Consider the following 7572-nt stretch of genomic DNA (forward strand, 5'->3'; position numbering starts at 1 on the left):
TACACACAAAACAAGGCTGTGGACAGTGGAGACTAGAATAAGAAAGTCTAACAAATCCAGTTGAAGAATCAGAAGGAGAGAACAGAAATATGAAGGAAAAACAGCATCTAAAGAGAGAACAGCTGAGAATGTTCAGAATTCATTAAAGGCATGAATCCACACATACAGCATTTGCCCCGATAGTGCATACGCGCATATGACCAAGGCAGAAATCCTGTCATTTGTAAGAAGGATGGAGCTAGAGAGTATAATGCTAAGTGGAATAAGTCAGTCAGAAAAAGACAAATACCATTTGATTTCACTCACACATGGAGTTTAAGAAACAAAACAAATGAACAAACAGGGAAAAAAAGAGAGGCAAACCAAGCACCAGACTCTTAACTATGGGGAACAAATTGGTGGTTATCAGAGAGGAGGTAAGTGGGAGGATGGGTGAAATAGGTGATGGGGGTTAAGGTGTGCATTTGTGATGAGCACAGGGTGATGTATGGAATTGTTGAATCACTATATTGTACAACTGAAACTGACTTTAGGATAAAGAGGGTCACTGCATAGTCATAAAAGGATCAATTCACCAGGAAGACAGAGCAAGTTAATACCTATAAATGAAAAGAAAAGAAAAAACCACAATCCCTTTGTCACCACTGGAGTTGACTGTCATGCCAAGTCCTTATTCTGAAATAGTAATGGGGGGAGGGGGTCGAGGAAGCAAGCATCTTTCTGCTTCACCATAGAAATCTACCTCCAGGTAACAAGGTGCTCGAGGTAGTGAAGGGAAGCTCTTCTTTACACACACCAAAAAATGTAGCTAATCAAATCAGTGAATGATAAAAAATCTACAACCTCTAATGAAATAATGGATTCAGGCAAGAATTGTCAATGGAGGTGAAAAGCATTAAGGGAAAGGTTTATGGAGAACTGGATAGTTGTTAAATGCCCAAGTATCATCCCACAGGTTCCTTGCTAATCTCAACAGAAAAATCTAACTCTAAAATCAAGGAATTAGGGGCACCTGCGTGGCTTAGTTGGTTAAGCATCTGGCCTTCGGTTTAGGTCATGATCCCAGGGTCCTGGGATTGAGCACCATATCGAGTGCTCCCTCTACCTGCCATTCTGCCTACTTGTGAGCATGCTTCGTTCTCTCTCTCTCTCTGTCAAATAAATACAATCTTAAAAAAAAAATACCTTATAAAAATAAAAAATAAAAATAAAATCAAGGAATCAGGCTGACATTACCCTGCCCACTAACAGTGGAATAGAGATATTATGCGCCTCCTCTTGTGAATATGAAGTATGCCTCATGTTGCGTCACCTCAAGGCACCTTATTAAAAATGCTTAATCTACACCTTTACATCTAATTTCCAGCTAAACATATAAGTTAGAAAAATGAGTTAAATGACACCACTTGGAAGCTAACAGATAAATCCAGAAGGTGGGACATTCTACACACAAGTGACCCAACCTCTTCCATAAGTCAATGTCGTGAAAGGCTCTTAAGAGGCATAACAACCAAATAGGAGCTCCCTGACTGGGTCTTGAACAAATTAGCACCAAAAGACATTTGGGTAAAGAGGTAACTGGGGAGTTGTGAATAGGATCCGGAGATTAAATGGTCATAAGGAACAGTTCCTTACGTGTGACCATGATATTATACTTTACAAAAATATCCTTAGACATGCATGCAGAAAAATTGGGGATAAAATGACTTCAAGTTGTAATTGACTTCAGGAAAAACACAACAGTTGAAGCAGATACAGCAAAATGTTATCAAGTGTGAAATCAAAGTGATGTTTCTTTCTACTTTTCTGTATATTTAAAATATATTTCAAAAACATTTCTCAGTAAATATGTTTTTCTTATTTGTATAAACAGAATATAAAAATAGCCCTAAACAAACTAATGGAGGCATCTGGATGGCTCAAGTGGTTAAGTGTCTGCCTTCGGCTCAGGTCATGATCCTAGGGTCCTGGGATTGAGTCCCGCATCGGGTTCCCTGCTCCACGGGCTAGAGTCTGCTTCTCCCTCATCCCCTGCCCCTCCTCCCAGCTTGCATTTTCATTCTCTCTCTCTCTCTCTCTCCCTCTCCAATAAATAAAATCTGAAAAAGAAAAGAAAAAATAGAACTACAGGAGAAATTGATAAATCCACCAACACAGAAGACTACAGCATTCTTCTCCCACTTATTGATTTAGGTCAAACAGATAAAATACTAGTAGAGAAGATTAAGTAATATGATTAGCATGCCTAATAGGTGTAGAATCTTGCACTCAAAACTTAGAAAATAAATATCCTTCTCAAGCACATTTGTAAAAAGTCGACTATATACTAGGCCATAAAGTCTTGACACATTTCAAAAGTAGTATGGGCACCCACCAGACCCAGTTTCGTGCTCCCATCAATCCCCAATCAGCCTTGCCTACATCCCCATCCTCCCACCTCTCAGCCCAGATTCCTGCCTTGCATGGACCCAGCTCTGCCTGCTTTCATGTCCATGGTTCTAAAGCTCTGGTAACCCATCATTTCTAACACCACACCAATCTCCCCGCACAAACTGAGGCCAGGGCTGGGCTTTGGCTTGGGTGGTCTTCATCGCTCCCACCATTATGGGAGCCAGAGTAGCTCTAGCACTCAGAGCTTCCCCAGAGCTGCCTGGAAAGGCTGAGCAACATAACATAGAAATTACTATCTATAGGACAAATGTTGAATAATGGAAAACAGGAGACAGGATGGAGCCAGCAGATAAATTACTCATCGTTCTTCCCAGTATGGAACTATTCAGAGAAGCCCTAGTTCCCCAGGGACTGTCCTGTGATTCAGCTTATAGAGCATTGGTCAGCTCAGGAACTCCTCACCTTGTGATGGCTTTCTCCTTCTCCCTGCTTCACAGCCCTTTCCCTCTGACTCCCACTTTCCTGGGATGGAACCCCATGATAAAGCATTAAGTTGTAACTTTAATTTAGATAATGTTTTTTTTAGATGAGTTTTCTAAGAAACCTAGGCTAAGATAAAGCTCTCTGACTATAATGCTATTAAATCAAAGGCAATAGCTAACAATAGTCTTTAAAATATAAAATAGGGGTGCCTAGGTGGCTCGGTCAGTTAAGTGTCTGACTTCAGCTCAAGTCAGGATCTCAGGGTCCTGGAATCAAGCCCCACATTGTGCTCCCTGCTCAGGAGGGAGTCTGCTTCTCCCTCTTGTCTCCTCCTCCTGCTAATGTGCATGCACTCTCTCTCAAAGAAATAAATAAAATCTTTTTTAAAATATGAAATACGCATGTGATGTTAAAAAGACCTCTAAATAATTCATAGGTCATTCATAGTCAAAAATTATAAAATTTACTCAGAATAAAAAATATATAATCTATTATATACATATACAGACAGATATAGCTATCCATGTGTATATATTCATGGAATGTTCTAGGGTGACACTTAGCAGCTAACCTTGAAATGCCTGTGCTCTTTCCCAACCTGGGCATGTGCAGAGATGGGCCTACTTTTGCCTTCTACAGTCAGAGCATAAGTGATTCCACCAGAGAGGTCAAGAGGGAGCCAGGAATTATACTATGGCTAACACAGAGGCCCTCACAGCAGAGCCCCCTCATCTCTGGAGGAGAGGTGTGGAGAGAGGTTGGTGGGTAGAGAAGATTCTTTCCTTTTCCACAAGGATGGAAGGGAGCTGAATCCCAGAGAGACTGGACCTGGCTCTCACAGCTCCGGTCCAGAGCTAGCTCCGCGAGAGAGTCCTCCGTGAAACCAAACCATCTCAAGGAGCATGATAGAGCCCTGAGTGTGAACCCTGGCCAGATACCAGGAAAGGGGTGAGGAAAGAAAGGGAGGTGCAGCCCAGTCCATCCATGCTGTGGGGTAGCTAAAGGGAGAATTCTAACATGACATAATCCAGCTGTGTGTAAATGCCACAGAAAAGTGGCATTTGAAATAGAAGTAGCGGGACACCTGGGTGGCTCAGGAGTTGAGCATCTGCCTTTGGCTCAGGGCGTGATCCCGGAATCCCAGGATCGAGTCCCACATCAGGCTTCCTGCATGGAGCCTGCTTCTCTCTCTGCCTAGGTCTCTGCCTCTCTCTCTGTCTCAATAAATAAATAAAATCTTTAAAAAAAAAAAAACTGAGCCAACTGAAATGTTCTGTTTCTGAGCTTTGGACCAACTTTTAAAAAAAAAAATGAGATAGAAGTAGCAATAAGGGAAGAGGGGGAAAGTGAGTGGGGAACAATTAAGAGAGGAAGACAAACCATGAGAGAGACTCCTGACTCTGGGAAACAAACAAAGGGATGCAGAAGGGGACGGGAGTGGGGGCCCGGGGTAACTGGGTGATGAGCATTACGGAGGACACGTGATATGATGAGCACTGGGTATGATACTGGATGTTGGCAAATTGAATTTAAATAAAATTTAAAAAAGAAATAGCAGCCAATGATTTGAATCCAGCTGGGCTTTAGGGTGAGGGGGAACAGCAGGAATAAAGGCAGGGCAGGGAGGAGCTGGGTGCTCCCAGGAGGGGACAGAACAGGAAGTCAAAAGGAGCTGTAAGATGGCTTTGCAGTGAAAAGAATCTGGGCTTCAGGGCCAGGCACACCTGGACTGGGTGGGGACACCTGGGTGGCTCAGTGGTTGAGCCTTTGGCTCAGGTCATGATCCTGGGGTCCTGGGATTGAGTCCCACATCAGGATCCCCGCAAGAAGCCTGCTTCTCCTTCTGCCTGTGTCTCTGCCTCTCTCTCTGTATCCCTCATGAATAAATCTTTAAAAGAAGAGAAAAAAAAAAAAAAGAAAGAAAGAAAAAAAACTGTGTGCTCACTGTGAATGGATTACCCAGTTCTAAACAATGCTGAAGCCTTAAAGAGTCAAACTTCCCTTCAACCCCTCGCCTCCCTCCTCAGAGGCAACCACTGATCTCAGCCGGATCTATACTGCCGGATCTAGACTCTACAGACACAGAACATCTCTGGGCCTCCATTTCCTCATCTGTGAAATGGGACTAGCAACAATGGCTCTTCCCTCCCAGGGACAAGTGCCCTGAGGGCAAAATGACTAAATATTCGTGTCAAGTACTAGGAGAAGGACCAGGTCCCACAAGCACTCAGCCTATGGCAGTGACTAGCACGTTAGTATTTGCAAACATCCACAAACGGGTTGTCTACTTGTTTTACAAAATGCATGGGGTTTAAATTCTAACTCTGCTACCTAAGAGTTACATCTTTGGGAATTTTTTTTTTTTTTTAATTTCTCAGCGCTTTGTTCTTATCACAGGTAAAACGGGGATAATTATACTCGCCTTCCAGGAATATCATGAGACTTTGATATGTTGCAGGAAAGTGACTTGGGACCCTAGGGATTCGATTCGTGTTTGCCTTCGTCATGACTTTATGAGGTTGAGGTTACTCTTGCCCACTCCCAGAGGCCTCCACTTCCTGGTTAGGGCCAAAGATGAGGGAAAACAATGGGTAGGACAAAGCCCTGCTTTTCTAAGCCTCCTGCAGGGAGTACCAGGGTGAGCACTAGGTTCGGGCCAAGGACCCACACCTGTAGTCTGAGACTAGTACTTGTTGAATGTACCCACAAATCAGCTGGGAAACTTGCTACAGAGCAAATTCTGCTTCAGTAGATTTGACCAAGGGGTGGGGGGTGGGGAGCAGGGAGAAGACCTGAAATCCTCTCTAACAAGCTGACTGGTGATGCTCATGCTGACTACATTTTTCAGAAGCCAGGGCGCCCAGGACTCCTACGCCTCCCATAGCCCACCTGAAAGCTGTCTACAGATGCTCGGCCTTGTCAAGGCCTCAGACAACTGACCTCGCAATCCACTCTGGCCTCCCTCTGGGCAGGCCTGGCACATCCCTAGAGACTCCAGGCCTCCACCGATCCCATCCCTTCAAGGAAAGGGGGGCAGGGGGAGATATATATATATAATATCTCTCTTCTCTGGGGAAATATATATATATATATATAGGTGTGCAAAGTTCTGAGACAAAAAGAGGCTGATATGTGAGGCACAGCAAGGGAAACAAGGAGGCTAGGAGTCCACAGAGGGAGAATGTGAGAAAAAGATGACATCAAAGAGGCAACAGGGGGGCACCTGGGTGGCTCAGTCAAGTGTCTGCCTTTAAGCTCAGGTCATGATCCCAGGGTCCTAGGTTGGAGCCCCATGTCAGGCTCCCTGCTCAGCAGGAAGTTGCTTCTCCCTCTGCCTCTGCCCCTCCCCCTGCTCACAGTCTCTCTCTCTCAAATAAATAAAATCTTAAAAAAAGAAAAAAAAGAGGCAATAGGGGCAGAACAATAGAGCTTTCTGGGCGATAAACTGGAAGGTTCTGAACAAAAAGTAATATCTAATTTTTTTGCAATTTTTAAGACGTACTTTACATACAATAAAACTTATCATTTTTAGTATAGAGCTCTGCCAATTTTGACAACCGTGTACAAGCAAGCAACCATAGCTCCATCACCCGCCAAAAGCCTCACTGGCCCTTGAGTGCCTTCCCCACGCCCACCTGCAGCCCCCTGCAACCACTCATCGGTTTCCATCACTACCATGTTGCATTTCCCAGGAAGGCACAGAAATGGGACAATAAGGTAGGTACTTGCTCAACCCTGAACTCTTTCCCTTAGCATAATGCTAACGTTAGAGGTTCATCCACACTGGCACACACAGCTCTTTATCACGGAAGGTTAGGCTGCAGTATGGCTGGACGACAGCTTGTCCATCCATCCATTCACAAGCTCAAGGACATTTAGATTGGTTTGTTTGGCAATGACAAAGCTTCTATAAACACGCGTGTATAGATTTCTCTGTGACTGCAAGTTTTCATGAATTTCTTCTGACAAAGAATGAGAGCAAATTCACCCTCCCATCTGAAACAACTCAAAAACGGAGGCCGCCGTGTACGGAATGGATTTCAGACACAGGACCCGAGGCAGCATAGGACCAAGATCTCCGAGAGCAAAGAAGCAAAGCAAGTGCGCCCTACATCTATACTCAGGTACAGGAAGGGGGAGCCGGCCAGAGCCTGGCAACCTGCCAGAGCCCCGGAGATGGGGGAACAGCGCCGGTGGGGCTCACCTTGCAAAGGCCTGGAGCAGAGCGAGCTTCACGGGGAGAACTCTGGAGACCTGCAAAGGGGCCCCTGGCGTCTGTGGAGACCAACGGAGAGGCCTGCAGGTGAGGGAATTACCTGCGGCGCAGAAGAGCCTCAGCAGAGGTGCAGCCAGAATTGGAGCTCACACCGGGCGGAATAAGAACGTTGCCACTGACTTTGTAATTCATGGGAGGTAGGAAGGGTGCTCAAAGGGTGCTGCCTCCGGAGGGGGTGGGATCAGCCCCAGATGAAAGGCTGCCCTGTCAGCCCCAGGACTTCCACCCTCCACCCTTCCCCGTGCCTTTGCCGGGACCTCCCGTGGTCTCCTCCCACACCCCACCATCAGTGTCAGCTGAAGGCTTGCCAGGACTCTGGGCAGGTGTCTGGCCCTGTGAGTTCTAATTGCCATCACCTTCCAGTTTCTCATCAACTTAGAGCTGCAGGGCTTAGCCAGGGTCCCCTCCCCGCACTGTGGTCA

This window comes from Canis aureus, chromosome 3 (assembly GCF_053574225.1).
Source record: "Canis aureus isolate CA01 chromosome 3, VMU_Caureus_v.1.0, whole genome shotgun sequence".
NCBI classification, from domain to species: domain Eukaryota; kingdom Metazoa; phylum Chordata; class Mammalia; order Carnivora; family Canidae; genus Canis; species Canis aureus.